Genomic DNA, 10,023 nt, shown 5'->3' with positions numbered 1-10,023 from the left:
GCTGCTGCTGAACTGGTAGCTTCCTAACATAACTGGTTAGACTCTAAAGAGGCTTCTTGAAAGTTATAAAATAAGGTGGGCTCTAGACTTAGACACGGGAATTGTTTCCCTTCAAGTTTGCATCTTCTCATGTTAGATAACAGAAATAACAGTCAGTAATCCCAGTCATGCCAGTGCTTTCAAATACTCTGGAGTAGCAGGGATGCAAATGTTCTCCCCCCTCCTGTGTCTGACCCCAGGGGGAAATAATTTAATGTAATCTTTAGTTTTAGTTTCAAACCACAGCACTGAAGGCTCCCAAGGTAACCCCTGGAACCATTTAATTAGAGGGTGTGTATATGGATTAGGAAACCTTTAAATTTCAATGCAAAATGGCAGTACAGCTTTTGCAGCTGTAACAGAGAGAGGCCCAGTACACTGATGTGCTCCAGTACCAAAGCTAAGAACAGTGGGCTCACAAAGTGATTTTTATTAACTAGACAAGCTCATGTGACACTTGCAGCTCATGATAAAAGAGAACCATTAGGAAGTTGTTATTAAGCAGTCTCCTCACATTCAGTGGTTATCACGGTACCTCAGCAGCCCAAGTACACAATGAACAAAAGATGCCCCAAACAGGATAATCAGCACCTGTTTCTGTGCATTATTTATGCACTTCTGTTTCAGAAAAATCACCTCAAACCTGGCAGAACTTCAAGCTGTGTAGTCCCAGTCATCTTTCCTTACGTTTGATAATTCACATTTGTTCTGCTCAGACAAGCTTTCTATTATTACCCCATTTCTTTCACTTAATTTTACTTTATAAAAGTGTGAACAAAGATTACATATGCATGACTGAATTGTGGAAATGAAGCTAATTAAAATTTGCTGCTTACCATCAAAAGGGAAAAGGGAGAGAGAGAGAGAGAGAGCAAAAGAGAAGGCCCAATAGGATTAGATCTACCCCTTTTTTTCCACACCAATTATAAAATGCAGAACACAATTTTACGTTTTCAATATTATCTTTAGAACATACACAAAGTTTATTAAGTTTCTAAAAAAGAGCTGGTACCACAAAGGGGACAGGAAGGAAAGAGACAATTGTGGATAATCAGAGATGGAGACCATTAAAAATAAAAAAAAATCCTCCATGGGTTACTGGACTAGATAAACCAGGAGTGAGTATTCCAGAGTAAAATGCCTATCGTGGGTGATTATAGAAAGATATATCTTCCTGGAGAGAGACATTTCTCCACAACTAAATGTGCTTAATGCCTCTTTGTGGCGTGGAGATTGACAGCTCACAGTCTCTACCCCAGCGGGTGTGATACCAGTTTAAAAATTTAGGATTTTTGTAATGGTCCCACTTTAGGCATTTCATTAAGTTTTCCTTGATGCTTTGTAGCAGTGAATACCATGAGTTAATTTCTGTGTTGTTGCCTTTCCCCCAGCAGGTTTGAAAGTGAGCATGGCCTGTGCAGCTGTACCTGGGAGAATGCTCCAGTTTGTCCCTCCTGACCCGATTTGTTGCAATTGCACACCATGGCTTCAGCTGCCAGCACTGAGGGCGAGGAGGCAAGAGCATTAAGGACAGAAACCACTCTGTTTCTTTCTAAAGTCAGCACCCATGGATGCTGCACACTGGCAATCACTTGCCAGCCCCTTGGTGAGAAAGCTGAGCCCCCTGGGGATGCTGATCCCATGGGCTCGGGGTGCAGCTGGCTCTGTGTGCTGCTCACCCAGCCACTCTGTGCTCACACAGATGTTTGTAGTGATGCAGCTGTTGGTCAGAGATGACAAATGGTCAGAGAATCACTGAGATGGAGCACAGACTGTTGTTGCTGTGGTGCAAAAGCTGATTTTGCACCTTCAGAGACAACAAAGCTGCTGCGATCGCCAGCCCCACTTTGTTACCCAACAGTGTATGAGGTTTCCCAGAGGGCTGTTTGCTTTTTTTCCTGGCCCTCAGGTACCACCATGGTGAAAAGCCTTTTGGGGCAGAAGAAAGCAGAGCTTTGCCATCCATCCACTGCATGAAGCCCCCCTTGTGCCTCCTGCAAAGCTCACCCACCGCCTTGCACCCCTCGGTGCCCACGGTGCCCCAAACTCCTGATGAACTTGAGCCCCCAAAACTGTCAGATAGCAAAAAATCGCAGCTGGGATGAATATTGGGAAAACAAACCTACTGGAGAGCTGCTGTTGCATTTGGGTAAGTGGGCTGCAGATGAACCTTTTCCAGCAGTTCCAGCTGCTCCTGCCTGCCCAGCGCCCTTCCCTCCCTGCAGCGGGCTGGCTGGGGGTGCAGCATCACCCCGGCTGCTGCTCACTCAGCACCCAGCACAGTGCCAGGCTGCTCTCACTGGCACACAGGCACTGCCACACTCGCCTTAGCGCTGCAGAGTTATTTCTCCATAGCTGCGCTGTGAATATGCAAATCCACCTTAATTGGCTACGCTAATCACACTGCTCCGACTGGTTTCTGTTCTCGAACTGCTCAAGCTACTTGACGGGAACAAAGAAAATATCTCGGTTTCTTGCTTTCCTTAGCTTAAAAACTAAAATCTAAATGAAAAAGGAGAGCTATCTCAAAAGCAAAGAAAATGAGGCTGTGAAAAGGATTAACTTTTTTTCAGATAAAAACACATTGACTGTTTTTTTTCTTGCCGGTCTCTACCATTTCCCATCTCAGCAAACCTCTTGTCCCCAGAATAGCTGTGATACCTTTGTCTTGCCAGTATTTGTTTAGAGAAAGTGAATCCTGGGCTTGTTCAATTCCCTTTGAAACACAAAGTAAACAAAATGAGACTGCTGTTCTGCAGAGACAGCTACTCTGATCTGTGCAGGCAGAGGGGAAAGTGCTGTGGGAATGAAAGGAAGAAGCAACACAGACAAAAGTGAAATGTCCAAACGACTTTAAATGTTTTAAGAAATCAATTTGCGTAAGACAGCTCGTGTTGGCTTTTAAAATTATTTTTCATTAGATATTTAAATAATTAAAGACTGCTCTCAGATAACCTGAGGCTTCCTTCTGTTTTCTGGAATCTAAGAAACCTCTTTACCTTCAAGATCCTTTTCTATTCTTCTGGTGAGTTATTCTTGAATCATATTTTTCTCATTTGGAAGATTATTGTGATAGCTAATAATATAAATAAATACAAGTAGTTTGTGAATTTTTTTCTTATTAATTTTCCTAGGAGACTGGGTTTGGGTGAACCAGTTTAACAACCATTGTGCTCTGTTAACTGCTTGGCTCCTTTTCCTCTGGCAGCATGAGAGACTGGGTTATGTGAGCTGGGCAGTGGATCTTCTGTGCAACCTGAACACCCATAATGAATTCTAATGGAATTAGATTACCTCTACAAAGGTGGCACGTGGAAAGCTGCATCTTTTATTCAGCAATGTGCAGTGTTACCTGCTGTAATGCCATCCTCTTGGAGCATTGTACTGTGAGTGTTTGCTTATTTGGAGGACAGAGACGGCATTTCAAGAGTGCTTCCAGGATACACAGTGAAAAAGATCTCTGCTCCAAATCATTCTGTCTAAACAAATAGATGAAAGCACTTCTCTGCTTGCAGTGTATTTTACAAATTGGCAAGCAACATGAGAAGAAAGTGGGGACAGTGAGAATAAATGGTTTACCCAAGATACAGAAAATCTGTGCAACACCTGAGCCTCCTCACCAACACACCGGATTCCTGCTACCTTCCTCACACAACCTGCAGAACACAGAGTGCTGAGCAAGAAATGCACTTACACAGGTCTTCACTAGCTGCTCTGGTGCTTTTAACTGATGTTAATTCATGATAATTAAAACACAAGTACAGCACCAAAACACATAACACAGTCATATCTGGAACTGTTGAACAATTCACCACCTGCTGTCTAATCTCCCTGGTAAATTAAAGACATTAAAGCTGTTCAAAGCCTTTGCTCAATTGCCACTCTGTCTGAAGTAAACCAAATGCACCAGGAGGTTTGTGCTTTGCTGTGATTCGGTGGGAGAGCAGTTTGCCTGGCAAAGGAAGTGAAAGGGTTAATGTTCCACTCTTGGAGTAAGGGAAGAGATGCCCTTCTCTGTCCCTTAACACTGCAGTAGGTGTTAGCAGGCAAAGAGGCCACCAGTGTGGCCCCAAAGGAGAGCAGCTGATTAGACAGGCTGGGAAATGAAGGTACAGTAAATCTGAAACAAGATAGGCTTTTTTGCATCATTTGGGAATGAGGCACCAAAGGAAATGAGTTTATTTATACCCCAGCTCTGACAAAGGAGCTGCAACTTAAAACCAAAACGAACACGTACACCAAGGCCAGGTCCCAATAATCACAAATCGATTGTATTGAACTCATATCCTGAAATATCTGTCACATTTCCCTCTATCTGAGGCACAGTGGCACCACAGCACAACATTTGGTTCAACAAATCACCACCATGAGCCTTGGGGCACAATCCCCAGCACCCTGAATCAAATCTCCTTTTTCTCTGGGTAACTTCTAAACTGCCACCTGGTCCAAAAAGATGTTAATGGCTGCAACATACAGTTCAAAGCTCCTATTTGAGATATACTCAAATATATATATATATATATATATATAAATATATATACTCATATGTATATATATTTGTATTATTTGTATATATATTATATTTATGTGTATATATATATATATATGTATATATATTTGGGCATATTTTAAGTGAAGCTCTTCTGTGCAGTGTACTTTTCCAGCTCATCTTTTAACAGAGGTTCACACTTTTGGGTGCTGCTATGCTACTGCCCTAGGAAAAAAAAAAAAACAACTTGAGAATTATTTCTCTGAGTGTAGCTAATTGCTGAAAGTGACAAGACAGAAAGAACTTCTGTAAAATGCATCTCACCTTCTGAATTCTCCATAATTTTTGCTATAAATCTGCAAGGTCAATAATCTATGGAAATGGTTGTCCACATACAGGTACTAAAACCTGCAGTTCAGAGCTCATGGTTGTTGCTCTTTTTGCCAACAATGGGGAATTTTTTGTAAGAATGTTGATGGTTTAATCCTAGTCTCCTGAAAAAAAAAATCTTTTTATAGAAATATTAAGCCTTATTATTGGAAAAAAAGAGCAAAAAATTATCTCCTTGCTTGTTTTTTTGTGCTTGTCATTTTGTTAAGTCAGGATTTGCACTCACGTGCCCAGCTGAGCTATTATAGAAAATTTTTGCCTCTTTTCAGAATTCAGCTGATGGGGTTTAGCCTGGAGTAACCCAGTGACAGCTTTTTGACCTGATTCTGAGGAGTCCTAGCAGCACATCACCACAGCAAGGGCACTTCTGTCACCCTGCTCTTTCTCATTCACAATACATATATGATGCTAAGATTCCAAATATCCAACTTCTCACTTTAAGGATCTTGTATTTTACCATTATATAGTTCATTCCCTTGCAGAAACATCAAATTCAATTTTAAATAGCTTGTAAGAAAAAAGGCAGAGTGTATCATCCGTTGCTGTGATCTGGGCTAAAACAATCACCTCTGGATACAGCAGGAAAATTAATATCATACAGTAATTTATGCATCCTGAAGTTGCCACATCTAGGTTTCTAAGTAAAACATGTAAATTCTGACAGAGATGAGATCTGGCCAGAATGCAGGGCTTCAGTTCTTGTTCTCAGCAAAAACATGAGGTGAATTTGGCTCCAGGATATTCTATCACCACCAGCTCAGTGTTGACTCATGGAGGATTGCATTTTTTCTTCACTGCATTTTAGCTGTCATTGAAATGCAGAGGCAAATATTAACAGTGTAATGGGACTGTTTGGCAATTTAGCACTATATTGATAAATGCAAGTCAAGCAAGGAAAATATAAAACAAACAAATGTGCAAGTGAGTTGATCTAAATTTAGAGCACACACTTTACCTCAGAGTCAGGGTTTGTATTGCTTGCAGTGCTTCTTTCTGATGGCCCTGCGCACTGTGTGTTTGTGGTTCATCATTTGCTTTGGGCATGAACTTGTGCTCACTTTTTCTGTGTAACTTCCTTTATTCCAGAAATGCTTCTATTAAACAGTGGCATGGGAAGAGGCTGGTCACTGTCCTACAGAGCTGAATCCTGAAACTGAACAGGGAAAATAGGAAGTGGGGTCCCAAACTGTTCGTTTTTACCTGTGTTTATGTGGTACTGCATTCTCTGCAAGTGGTTGTTTAAGCACAACAGGACCACCTATCAGTACTTACCTATGATCAATAAATTGTTATGACTTCACATACTGGGTAAGCAGAGCTCTTCTGTTTTGGAAAAAAATACAAAAACACCTTTGTCTGTAGTGAGCTGAGTGCTTTTGTATAAATTTTGAAGAATTAATTATACAAAGTGAAAATATTTTAGTTAAACCTTTCTTTCTCTTTGCTCTCTGAATCTCTAATTCTCTCCCCCTCATCCCCACCCCTCTTGACAATGGTTTCTATCTTTGTTCCATGGCACACTATTCCTACTAAGAAAACTTGTTCTGGACAGCTGGAAATGCCGACCTGCTGCCACAAGGCCTGTTTTGACACCTGACACTGTCACCCCAGGTCTGCCTGCTGGCAGTGAAGATCCTCCTCACTGGAACCAAGACCTGATGATGCCATCCCAAAGAAAATGTGTAAAATATCCCTGCTGCCCTGGGAGTCTCTCTTTCCTCTGTTGACAAAAAGGGCTCCCAGCACAAACACAGCAGAGACAGCACGTAAAAATCTTTGTGAGTGCATCAGCTGACATATCCCACACATTTTGTGATTGTTACATTGATTGCCCCACTGTTGGGTGACTTTTCTTTGTTATTGAAGCTCCCAGTCTTAACTTCTCTTTGACTTTAGAGCCATCAGGAAGAATCACTGCATGCAGAAACCATTTAGCAGTACAGACTGCTCAAGAGTCATCAGTGTTACAGGACATCCATTCAGATGAATAAAAGACTCGGGTCTAGGTCAAAGGAAATAACTCTTCCAGAATAGACTTGCTTGGTTTCCTCCTAAATAAACATTTGATAAGGAATAGAAATTATGTGGAGACACAGTCCACAGTCCACATATAGTCTCTCCAGATACTACCCAGATAGAAGGAACTGGAATTTGTAAAAATATAGTTTTAACTCACACTTGTGTGTTATCTACAGGAAGAAAAGGCTTTCTAGGGCAAATAAAGAAACCTGGAATTGTCAAACATCTACCAGAATCCTAAAGGGATGATGAGTCAGGAAGGTCTCCTAGAAAATGTTTTGTGTGTGTTTGCAAGATTTAGAGTTGGTCTTAGGTTTTGTCTGCATGTCTACATAAGTGAAGTTTAAAAATGCATTTTCAAATTCTGTGTGAGACATGCATGGAACTCTGCAGGTGAATGACTGACTCAGGAGCTCTGCAGCTCCACTGCAGCTCTGGAGGCTGTGCAGGGCTTACAACAGACCCCACTCCAATTTTCAGCACTCGTCTCCAAAACAAATTCTTGGTAGAGGACCTGAACCCAAAGATATGCTTAGAAAGACAGAGCTAAAGGGCTTTTTCACACAGGAAACCTGGAGTGGGCAGGAGAGTGCAGGCTCATGAACATCCTACTCTGCTCCTTGGGGTGTGTGAACACAGCTTGGCAAAGGAAAGGAGATAAGAAGGGAGCAAATCAAGAGCCAGGTCTGAGGCTCGGTGAGTGCCAGAGGATAATTGTTCTCTTCTTTAGATCAGGCTCCATGGCCTGGCAGTGAGAAACTCCTGCCTGCTGAGGTTTCTCTCTTCTCTTTTGGCCCAAAGTCTCCTACTGCCAACACCGAGGTCAAGCCTGATTGCAGGGGTTGCAGGAAGCCCCAGACTGGGACTGCTGCTCTCCAAGTTGTGTAGTGCTACCAAAAATAAATGTCATTCTAAAATCTAAGTACCTTGTCTTTAACTCCACTGTGTGGTGAATTCAGTGAGAAGGAGCTGAGGAAACACTAGATGTGATCAAAACAGCCATTTTGCTTTGTTAAGTGAAAATACAAGCTCTTTTATTTGCTCCCTTTGTTACTGGCAGAGATAATTTGCCTCCCACACGGAAACATTTTGGAATAGAGTATCACACCCGTTGTCTGTGCTGCGTAAAGCACCACTGTTTCATTCCCACTTGGACTGCAGCCTCACTGATGGAGACTGCTGTTTCCAAGGCATTGCATCTCTTACATGGAAGATGTGGGAAAGGACAGATCTGGCTTCTCAAACCGAGGGGTGTCACATCCTTCCCTGGGAACTTGGGGGGTGTCCCCGAGAACTGCTCCTCTTCGCTCTGTGTGAAACAGAAGGAAGCACCTCCCATGAGCAGGGAGATTTCCCTCTCCCTGAGCAGGTGGCTGTAAAACCCTTCCCTCCTTTATCCAGACTGATAATTCCTGACTATTCCAACCTTCCAAAATATTTTCGAGTAGTCTAACCTTTGGGAAACAAGTTAATATGAATTTCTACATGCATGCAAGCTCCAGCAAGTTGTTGCTCTTTCTTTCAGTCATACACTTTTTGAGACCATTTACATCTCTACCATGTTACAAATTGCTTAATAATTGTTTTTGACAAGTTAAACTGGTAGTGAGTATTAAAAAAAATAATAATCCCAAGATAGTGAGTTGAACAGTTCAGAGGTTCTCTAACAGATTACACTACTGGGAAGCCTTAAGGAGCAAGCAAGATGAGAATCCCACAGATCAGGGTTAGATATAACACAGGTTAAAAATTAACATTATTGCCTAATCTTACAGCACACACAGGAACCCAAAACTCTTGTGCAGAATTTTAAATTTACATTAATAGAATAACTGCATTAGAATGCCATGATTTGTGTTACTAGTCCATGGAAACACTTTAATTCCTTTTTATCTCCTATGAGATCCTTCCCATAAGGATTTCTCTAAATTATACCTTCTGTCCTTCAGTGCTGTGGATTAATAATGCTTCACTAATGAGGATTAAATAGCTCCAGAACTCTGTGATGTGTGCAAACAACAACACTGTAAGGCAAGATTTGTATTCAGAACCAAGGACTTTGTTCAATTTTCAAAAACCTGGAATTATGCTGCAGAACTTCTTTAGGCAAAATTTAACTGCCTGCAATGAAAGCTGTGCTTTTTCACTGGTAAGTTCATTACATTGAAGACCAGAAGGGAACAGCATGGTTGGATCCCATGCCAAGGCCCCAGTCCCCCTGCACTGAGCCCATTGGCTTTTGTTTGGCTGAGGTATCTGTACCCTTCTTCACCCAGAGACCTCAAGAGATGGAGGCATCATCATTTCTTTCTGTAGTTCCTTAAAGTGTGAGTAGAGTTTCTTATTTGCCCTTGTCTGATTTCTGCCTGCAGACTCTAGTTCTTGTTGTGACTCTAATTAAAGCCAAACCACCCTTAAGAAAAGACTTACACTCTCTTCCAGTCACCCAGGTACTGTCACCTGTGCGTGGTCTTCCTCATTATTGCTTCCTTTTACCAAGATATCTGGCCCTGGTCATGTTTGTTTGTTTTCTACCTGTAATCCAGCTTTTTACACCTCTCAGGTTGGGATTTCCATTACTGGCTTTAGCCTCACCAGGGGGGTGCACCTGGGAGACACTTTCCCAGTCTATCAGCTGCTTCTCAGCTAACACTTCAATCTTTCTCCTCCTTCTCCTTTCTGCTACAGAATCACCTTGGCAAACTGCACTGAGTTGCAATTAATCTCCTAAAACATCTTTCAGGCTGCTGTTTCCCAGGGAACTCTCCCTTCTGCAGAAGCACCCCTTACAGGGTGAATTTTGTGCACGGGCTCAGATTTATTGAATAAACTGTAGAGCAAACTGGGATGCCCTGCCCTCATGCTGACCACTGCCCCAGGCTTTAATCCGTGTACTTGCAGCTGGATCATTGATGAAAATGTTCAGTAGTTTCAGATGCTGTTTGAACTGTTTGAAATACATCCAGGTTTTTCTGTTTCCCAGAGGGGATGCCCAGCTCCAGCCCACGATTAGCCCAAGCTGATCAGTCGATCTGCTGCATTTTGTTTAATGTTCCCCCAACCAACCTCCCTGGAGCAATTTAAGA

The sequence above is a fragment of the Cyanistes caeruleus genome, chromosome 7 (genome assembly GCF_971803275.1).
Source record: "Cyanistes caeruleus chromosome 7, bCyaCae1.hap1.1, whole genome shotgun sequence".
In the NCBI taxonomy this organism is placed as follows: domain Eukaryota; kingdom Metazoa; phylum Chordata; class Aves; order Passeriformes; family Paridae; genus Cyanistes; species Cyanistes caeruleus.
This window is presented reverse-complemented; position numbering follows the sequence as displayed.